The sequence below is a fragment of the Phaethon aethereus genome, assembly GCF_964289735.1.
Source record: "Phaethon aethereus genome assembly, chromosome: 1".
Taxonomy (NCBI): Eukaryota; Metazoa; Chordata; class Aves; order Phaethontiformes; family Phaethontidae; genus Phaethon; species Phaethon aethereus.
Genome location: NC_138575.1, coordinates 84,419,993 through 84,429,167, shown reverse-complemented (window position 1 = coordinate 84,429,167; position 9,175 = coordinate 84,419,993).

Sequence of the window (9,175 nt, the reverse complement as noted above, 5' to 3'; positions counted from 1 at the left end):
ATAACATACTAAACATTTGATTTGTATAGATAAGAAAAATCAGTACAATTATTAAAATGATGACTCTAGGATGTAAAGCCAAGTTCCAAACTCTTCTAGTTGAGGAAGATTTCTATCAGGACTGGTACACTGCATTTTGGACTGTGGTAGCAATGTGGGTTACTTGGTGGTTTGTTTGGTGTACATGTGGCTTTTGTACCACATGTCAGACTTCAGGTGTAAGAGTGGGGTGCTCTAGCATTTCTGGCAATTGTTTGAAAAATTGTTGAAAATTGCTTGGCAATACCTAAAGGCATTGAGCCTAACACAACATACAATTGCAATGATTCCTGTGAGCTGAGTGTTGCTTCTATAGGTATGATTGTAATTAAAACCACATCCTTCAGCAGGTGTTACTTTACTTACACATCCATTATCAGATAAATTATACACAATGAGATAATTTACAATAATTTGTGGGCACTTGATGAACACACAATTGCAATGGCATTACACATTTCTGACATTATTTGGCTAGCTCCTTGATAACAAAAAGTCTTTTTCATAAAATTGGTACATGGTTTTATGTCATACTTCTATGTAGTTTTTTTAATGTCTCTGTAATTGAGGAAATTCTGCTTTCCACTTTTATTTCTATACTTAATCGATTAAGCTTTGCTTTTTATAGCACTTACTTAAACTGTTTTATAAACACACAGCATCACATCCATGTATATTTATGTTGCATAGACAAACATCATGTATTAGTGATCATGATCACAGTTATTAATGGGAGGCATGTTTATCTTCATTGAGTGAAATGGGGTTTCCCTTGCTTGGAAATGGGAACACTTTACAATTGCTTCCATTTTTCGCCGTTATTCATGGATGAATGTGATGGTCTTGATTTTAACTTCAACCATGGGAACTGACTAAAAAATCGCAGCTTTGTATCTTTGCCATTTCATATATATATATATATATATATATATACACACACACACACACACAGAGCAATAAAAAGAAAGCGAAACCAGCTAAACCAAATCAATACAACCTGTAAGTAGCAATACCTTTAGGGTTGAAATGGATTGCTTGTTCTTCTGTACTACTCTCTTTTATCCTTCCTTGCTTTTCCATATGCAAGGTCCATACAACATTGGGCACTCCTACTAACACCCTGCTTCACACTTACCCTCCTTGTCCAGTTCCACCACTGCAGTCCACTGTTAGCAAATGTTACAGGCTGGACTAATTCCAGTGTGCTATTATCCCCTTTTCTCATTTCTCGTAATCCTCCTTGCTTGCTCAATCCCTTTTGCTAATTCTATCCAAGCAATAGTTAATCCCACTGCTCATTCAGATTCTGTTTGTTGTTCAGGATAGATTTGTATATCTCAAACATGGTGCTTTTCTTTAGTTTAACCACCCATTCAATGCAAGTATCATCATTTCGGGGCCTCATCATCTGTATTATTATACTAATCTGTTCTGAGTCTAATGTGATAGAGATTTGCTCTGTTCTATTCTTGACCATATGTCTGGCCCCTTACGTTTTTACAATGGCTTCAAAAACTAAAGTTTCTCTCAGTTTTTGAGATGGTTCTCTATTGTGGAATTCTTTTTGCAGTGGGGCAGATGGTAGTGGATAACTGTACTCCTCCAGACTCTTCCTAGCACAACTGTTCCTTGTCTTGGGTGGATCCCAATGTCGTCTAAGTTCCCCTTAAGATCCCTTTCCTGGTTTATAGCCGTGTTTAGTGTCCTGGGGCTAAGCCATACACAATAACTGTTCAAATGCAACCTGGTCATAATTTGGGGCTTGTCTGTCTCTACTGTTTAGAAGCCTTTATCAAAGAGAGGCTGACAACTTTTTCCATGCCAAATACATTTCTACTGTTACATTTGGCTTGTGCTAACGTATGTAATACAATGTGATGTATCCACTTATAATGATCACTTACTGCTGCAAAGATTCCATCTATATCAATTATTCCATCAGTCCACCCAGAAGCTGGAGCAGATGCTCAAGAGGAATTATCCTGATCAGCCATGGTTAAACCCATATTAGCATCTAATTTAAGAAGCCAATTAATACACAGGGTTTTTGCTGCAAGGATCTGCTTTCGGGGCCAAGACTCTTAATTATTCTGGGATATAATAAGCAGTAATAATTATTTCTTCCCTAACAACTTAGTCTGATTCTGGTTGTGTATTTCTCTTTCTTTCTCTTCTTGTTTGTCTGCCTTCTGTTTTTACAGTAACCCAGCTGGTGATGGGTGATACAGGATTCACTTTGAATACTGGCAGCACCTCAGCATCAAAGGCATGTGGACTTTTAGCCTTATACTTCTCTGTGGAAGGGTCACTATCTTGATCAAACTGTTAATCGCTATCACCTAAGTCAGCATTGTCATGAGAGGGTGCTTTAGTAAGAGCTGTGTCCATGCCTTGCTTTGCATGTAAGGCTGCTCTAGAGCTTCAATCCCTTCTAGAGTTTTACTTTCTCAGTGTTTTAACTCAGCAGGCTCCTATTTCAGCTTTTAATTTCGCGCATTTCTTTTGAAGTCTGAATTTCCTGATCTAGCCTATGTGTCACTGACCACATTGCCCATATGCTGTCTCCCTTGATCTCTTTACAGGAAAGTTTTAGTGTTAACACTTTAAAGTTTGCAAACTCTTTGTCAGTATCTGCGTTATGACAATTGGACTCTGAGGCCTTGAGCAACCCCATTCCCCAACTCCAACAGTTCTTATAAAATGGAGATGGAGTATAAGCAACATGCTTGCCAGGACCACAGGAACCCAAGTTAGCTGCATTCTGGGTCTTCTGTGACCACTGCAGGCAGCCATCCACAGAAAGGCTTTTACACAAAAGCTGCTCACAGTCTTTGTTGCACTCAGAATCTTATTATGGTCAAAAAGGGTATGCACATCTTATATACAAAGTCAAGAAGTCATTGTTTGGCTATCTAAAGTTGTAACAGCCTAATCAGAATATAACAATCAAATTATTAGTCCAGTTACAATAATACTGCACAATCCAAATTATCAGAAAAAGCCTCATTAATAACACATTAAGATTGCTGATATATACTTCCTAGTAGAGTTTTGATCGTCATTGCAATGCCCCATGAGTCCTACATGTATGGTACCTGTCTTCCGTGAGAAGTATATGGAGAGGGGGTGTGTGGAGTCATCGACTGGTGTCCGCCAAGTTGTTCCTCAGGAGGTGAATGTTGTTGGTGGAGATAAGATTTTTCCTCGTCATTCTTGGGTTGAACTGGAGTTATATTTTCTTTGGTTGCTAACATAATCTGCTGAGTTACCCTTTTTTCACTGATTCCCAACTAAAGTTTGACTATTTTCTTTCACTGCCTTAGTTAAAGATACATGATAGCCTCTGTAGCCTCAGTCTATGGCATTAATATTTCTTACTAAATAACAGCATAGGTCAGCTACACCTTTACTGTATGTGGTATTCAAAGAGCTAAATAAAAACAAATTATGTGATTGTTCCCTGGCTGCTAGACAACTACTGTCACAGCTAAATCAAGCTGAAATCAGCTCAAGCCAAGTGCAGACAGATCCTGCACGGACAAATCAAAGCCTCTCACTTTTCCTAGTAATGTGAAAATCGTATTTACTGGGCTACAGGTCTGCCTTGTGGTTCTTTTCCATGTTGTCTCACAGCTTTTCTGCAGAACAGTGAATAGGCCTTTCCTATGGATGTAGTCTGAATATTGTATGGATGTCAGTCAAAAGTGGTTCTCATCCAAAGACACATGGAGAACTGTAATCTGAACACTTGCTCTTCCTATTTCTACATCATCAGTTTTTTTAAGTGCAGTGTCAACTGACTGGTACACTTGCGAAGTGAAAAAATAGTTGTATCGGGATATCCAGCCAAGCCTGGAGAGCTCAGCACCTTCTTTGCTTTCACTGCTGTGCTAATTTTGCTGGAGCCCAGCAGGCACGCAGACGTACAACGAATCTTGCTGAATAAATGTGCTGTAGCCAGAAGGATATACTATGTTGCCTGTCAACAGAAAGGTTCATGTAGATAACCAAATATTACTGTTAAGGTGCAAAATAAACAAGCTAAATGACAGATGAAGGAAAGATTATCACCTCAGGGTGTGGTTTGTTCCTGTTATAGACTTTTGGTCACATCATGTACACAGCACTTCTAAGAGTAATACAACCAGTGTGGCTGTGCCCAATAAACCAGAAGAATATGAAATAGCTTTCCCATACACGTGGGTAATCGAGATCCCTCTGACCACTAGATTTTTATGCTGCAACAAAGGCAGGCTAAGGAGTCCTGAATCTTTAGGACTTTAGCACTGTGAGCTGCACTTCTCTGTGAAACACCATGTGTTTTCTCCTCAGTCATCGATTTCTAGCTCCAGAAACCATGCAGTCAGCCTTCTAGTTCGTAGGAAAGGGTTAGCCTGTCAGCTTGCTAGAGTTGTTCCTCTGCAAAGTGTTACACGGCGTTTTTGTAGGGAGCGAGCCTTGCACGGAAAACCAACCGAGATCCAGTCTTTACTGCTGAAACTTCTCCAGGGCCTGAGTCGGTCTCTCCGCCCTGTCCCGTGCCACCCCAGCTGGTACCCTGCAGTTCTGCTGACTGCGGCTCCCTGCAGCTGAGAACCGGGCCACCACCTCATATCGCGTGCGGTGATGTCGTGTATTAAACTCCTCTTCTGCAAGGCGTTTTGGTCACCATTTATATTCTGGGGCTTAAGCTGTTTCCTTCTGTTAGACAAAAATATTTACTTAAACCTTACACAGCATGTTATCAAAAATATAAAAAGTGTGGTCTGCTTAATGGACTCCTAGCTAGTCCTTATAAAAAATTCTGTAAAGACTAAAGCACAGTGTCCAGTTCCCACAGAATTACTCAAGTGAAAGCTGGGAACAAATCCCTTAGCTTCGTGTAAGTTGGTCCCAGCATGAACAAGCACCGGTGCTCTACAGAGCTGTAACTGAAAGAATTAGCTTTTGAACCTTGAAATTATATATTCAAGAAAAATTCATTCATAATTGTGTTTCTGCCTCCTGGGGAAAAACGTAGGCGTTGCATACCTGTAGTTTTAAAGAAAGAACGCTAGAGAGCACTGGAAGTTTTGCAGAAGGAAATGTCCATTGTATTCTCAATCGTTCCCTAAACTGGGCTGAAAAACAAGTAGTAAGTAAGGGCTGGAATGCCCCAAAATGGGTCTCCTGGTCTGATGTTGGCCATATGCCTCTGTGCGCCATTAAACTTCCAGACAAAAAAAAAAAAAAAAAAAAAAAAAAAATTACGGAATCATAAAACAACAAATGAATTGGGGAAGAAGGGACCCCTGGAAGTCTCTAGTCCAACCTCCTGCTTATAGCAGAGCTAACTTCAAAGCTAGACAGTGTCACTCAGGGCAACTCTCTTGTCCCTGTGGGTTTTAGCCAGCGATCACACAGCCCCTCTGGGCACCTGTTCCAGTGCTGCTCCACTCTCATGAAGGAGGAAATTTTTCCTTCTGTAGCGCTCCAGCTTGTGCCCATTGTCTCTTTTGCGCATCTAAGAAGAGTCTGGCTCCAACTTCTATATACCCCCTCCCCATTAAGTGGTGGACAGTGGCGAGGAGGGCTCTGCAGAGGGATCTGGACAGGCTGGATTGATGGGCAGAGGTCAACTGTATGAGGTTTAATAAGGCCAAGTGCAGGGTCCTGCACTTGGGTCACAACAACCCCATGCAACGCTACAGGCTTGGGGACGAGTGGCTGGAGAGCTGCCCAGCGGAAAGGGACCTGGTGGTGCTGGTTGACAGCTGGCTGAACATGAGCCAGCAGTGTGCCCAGGTGGCCAAGAAGGCCACCAGCATCCTGGCCTGTATCAGAAATAGTGTGGCCAGCAGGAGTAGGGAAGTGATCATGCCCTTGTACTCGGCACTGGTGAAGCCGCAGCTTGAATCCTGTGTTCAGTCTTGGGCCCCTCACTACAAGAAGGACTTTGAGTTGCTCGAGCATGTCCAGAGAAGGGCAAAGAAGCTGGTGAGGGGTCTGGAGCACATGTCTTATGAGGAGCGGCTGAGGGAACTGGGGTTGTTTAGTCTGGAGAAGAGGAGGCTCAGGGGACACCTTATCGCTCTCTACAACTACCTGAAAGGGGGTTGTGGTGACGAGGGTGTTGGCCTCTTCTCCCAAGTAAGTAGTGATAGGACGAGAGGAAATGGCCTCAAGTTGCGCCAGGGGAGGTTTAGATTGGATATTAGGAAAAATTTCTTCACCGAGAGAGTGGTCAGGCATTGGAACAGGCTGCCCAGGGAAGTGGTGGAGTCGCCATCTCTGAAAGTGTTTAAAAAACCTGTGGATGTGGCACTTCAGGACATGGTTTAGGGAACATGGTGGCACTGGATTAATGGTTGGACTTGATGATCTTGAAGGTCCTTTCCAACCTAGTGATTCTGTGATTCCGTGATTCTGTGATTCTGTGATTCTGTGAACTAGACCCTCTTCCCCTTAATCTTCCCTTCCCTAGGCTGTCTGGACCCTGGTTCTGGCACCTCCTCACCACCTCAGCAGCTCTCCACTGGGTGTGTGCCAGATTCTCAACCTCTCTCTTGTAATAGGGTGCTGAAAAGGAGACATGGTACACCAGATGTGGCTTCACGACTATGTTGAACAACATGAAATAAGCACTTGATAGCTATGGTCTTTCTTGCCAGTGCAGCCCTTCCTTATGCAGGCAACCTTCCTTGCCATAGGGGCACACTGCTTATTTATTGCTCAGCATGTTTTACTGCATGGAGTATGGGGCTTATTTTCTCTGTTCAGATATGTAGTCACGGGCTTTATCTGTGTTCTGGGATTTGTTCTAGGCTTGATGCTATTATTTACAACTGTTATATATGTATATACACTTTATACTCTTTTTAAGAGACTTTTAAACACTAATAGCCCATTTCCTGGTTTGCTGGTGCAGAGCTATCCTGTCATGGTGAGATCCCAGTCAGATCTCATCTCATTTCCCAATCCCTGCCCTAACTCTCTGTGCTACACCTCTGGATGTAGCACATCCAGAGATGTTTGCGGAGGGAGAAACACTCATCTGTCCTATCTTTACAATTTCCATTGTAAACTGATTCTGTCTTGGTAGCCGATGGAGAAAGAGGTGGTTCCAGGGGTCTCCTTATCGCAGACACCAAATTAGAATGTGGTAAATCTAATGGATTTACCTGGATTGTCTAGCTGCTTTCACTTAACCGCAGGGGGCATTAAGACAGTTACTCTAACTGTGAGACTTAGGTGGGATGCTCACATACAGTCTTGCTCATCGCTGCAGTCTGGGGAAGGTTAACATACACACCACTGACACAGTATGTATATTGTGATCCAACAACGCTGTTACTGCTTATAGATACATTTGTCCCTATCATCTGCTGATATTAGGAATATTAACTCAGTGGCAAATCTAAAATGTTTGTAAAGCTGCACAATGGATATTAATTCAAATATATTCTGGAAGAATTGTAACCTTTGCATGATCTAGCCACCTTTTGGCCATTCAATCTACACAACTTATAGATGATCAGGGTTTTACAAGAGCTTTGCTTCTAATTTCATAAGCAGAAAGAAAATTATTGCCAAAAAGCACTGTGATAGTAAATAAATACATTAATGGCCGAGGAATGTCTATCTCTACATGTGAGTGCTTTTACAGAAAGAGCTCTGGAACACATGGGAAGAAGACGACTGTTGTATCTCAATTCAGATCTTACAATTCGTGAAGCAACAACCTGCAAATACAAGATGCATCTGTATCAGCCTGGCCTGCTGAACAGGGTGCTGTGCAGAGGGGCAGGAGCGCTGAGAAGTTTTCCAGCCTCTGCCACTGGCCTGCTAGGTGAGCTTGGGCAAGTGCTTCTACTTTTGCCTTTCCACCTGAGTCCTGGGAATGGTGACATGCTCTGCTTTGCTCAGTGGTCTCAGACCCACAAGTATAAAATGCTTCTCAAAAGTTAACACTTGCTCATACATGAGGGTAAGACACAGGAGCTCTGCTAGACCTGAAGGAAGGCAGACTATGTATGGCAGAATAGACATTGCAGCAGACCTAAAAAATAGTTTTCAACTTGTAAGTTCACATGGTGCAGTGCTGCTCTGTGTGGTGGGGACATGTCGAGCACACTGAGTTAGAGTGTATTTTCATCAAACCAGGATGTGTTCACTCAGCCACAGCACTGTGGTCACGTTGGGGTGGTCTGCAACTGTACCCACACCTCTGCTATGTCTCACCTTGCAGAGACATCCTCTGTTGTCCAAAGCACTAGATGCTGTTGTGTAGATGTACGGTCTGCAGAGAGCTATACCACATTGTTTCCCCACCAGCCATTCTCCAAGTCACAGATATAGGGGTTCCAGAAGACCAGAACACACCTTATAACATCACCAAGCACATGCTACCTATGGAAGGGGTCCCAGCAGGCTCGCTGCTTCAACGCTTTGAAGGAAAATTAGCTCAGTTATGTGAGAGTGAAGGAAAGGAGAGAAGGCAATATGGCAGTGTGCTGGAAGGGGTGTTCACTAGCTCCTTCCTGACATGCCATCACAAAACGGCTTAGAAGACTGAGCACATTCTCCCACCCACATATTCACCCCACCACTGCTTAGCATTGAAAAATGCATCCAAGGGAACACATGGCACTCAGAATAAGCAATCTGCACAGCAACATCTTTAGGAATGAACCTGAGGTTTAAAGACAGTTGGCATGTGCAAAAAAACACAAAACCCTGCATAGGAAAGAAACCCATCTCATAGGCTTCTAACCCTGTTTGCTTCCCACCTACTCCAAGTCCCACCTGCTGAACATGAAGCTACTGGCATGGAAATATTCAGCACGCAATCTGCAGGCACTGCTGGTTCACTGAGCTATTTTTCCTTTCTTTATTTTTCGTTTCCTTTTTCTTGGTAAATTCATGGGTTTGGTCTGTTTAGATGACAACTTTTTTTCTGCAGTGTGGGATAACAATGCACAGACTTTCATTTATGGTAGGAAGTGCCTTTGGTTGTAGCCCTAACTCCGATCCTGTCTTCTGGGTGCTGCTCTTGCACCACATTGTACATACAGGCTCTGCTGTGACACAGGGTTTAGAATCAGAACCCAAACTGGGGATGTACCCATGGGATTCACTCAATTTAGCTTGGAAGTCT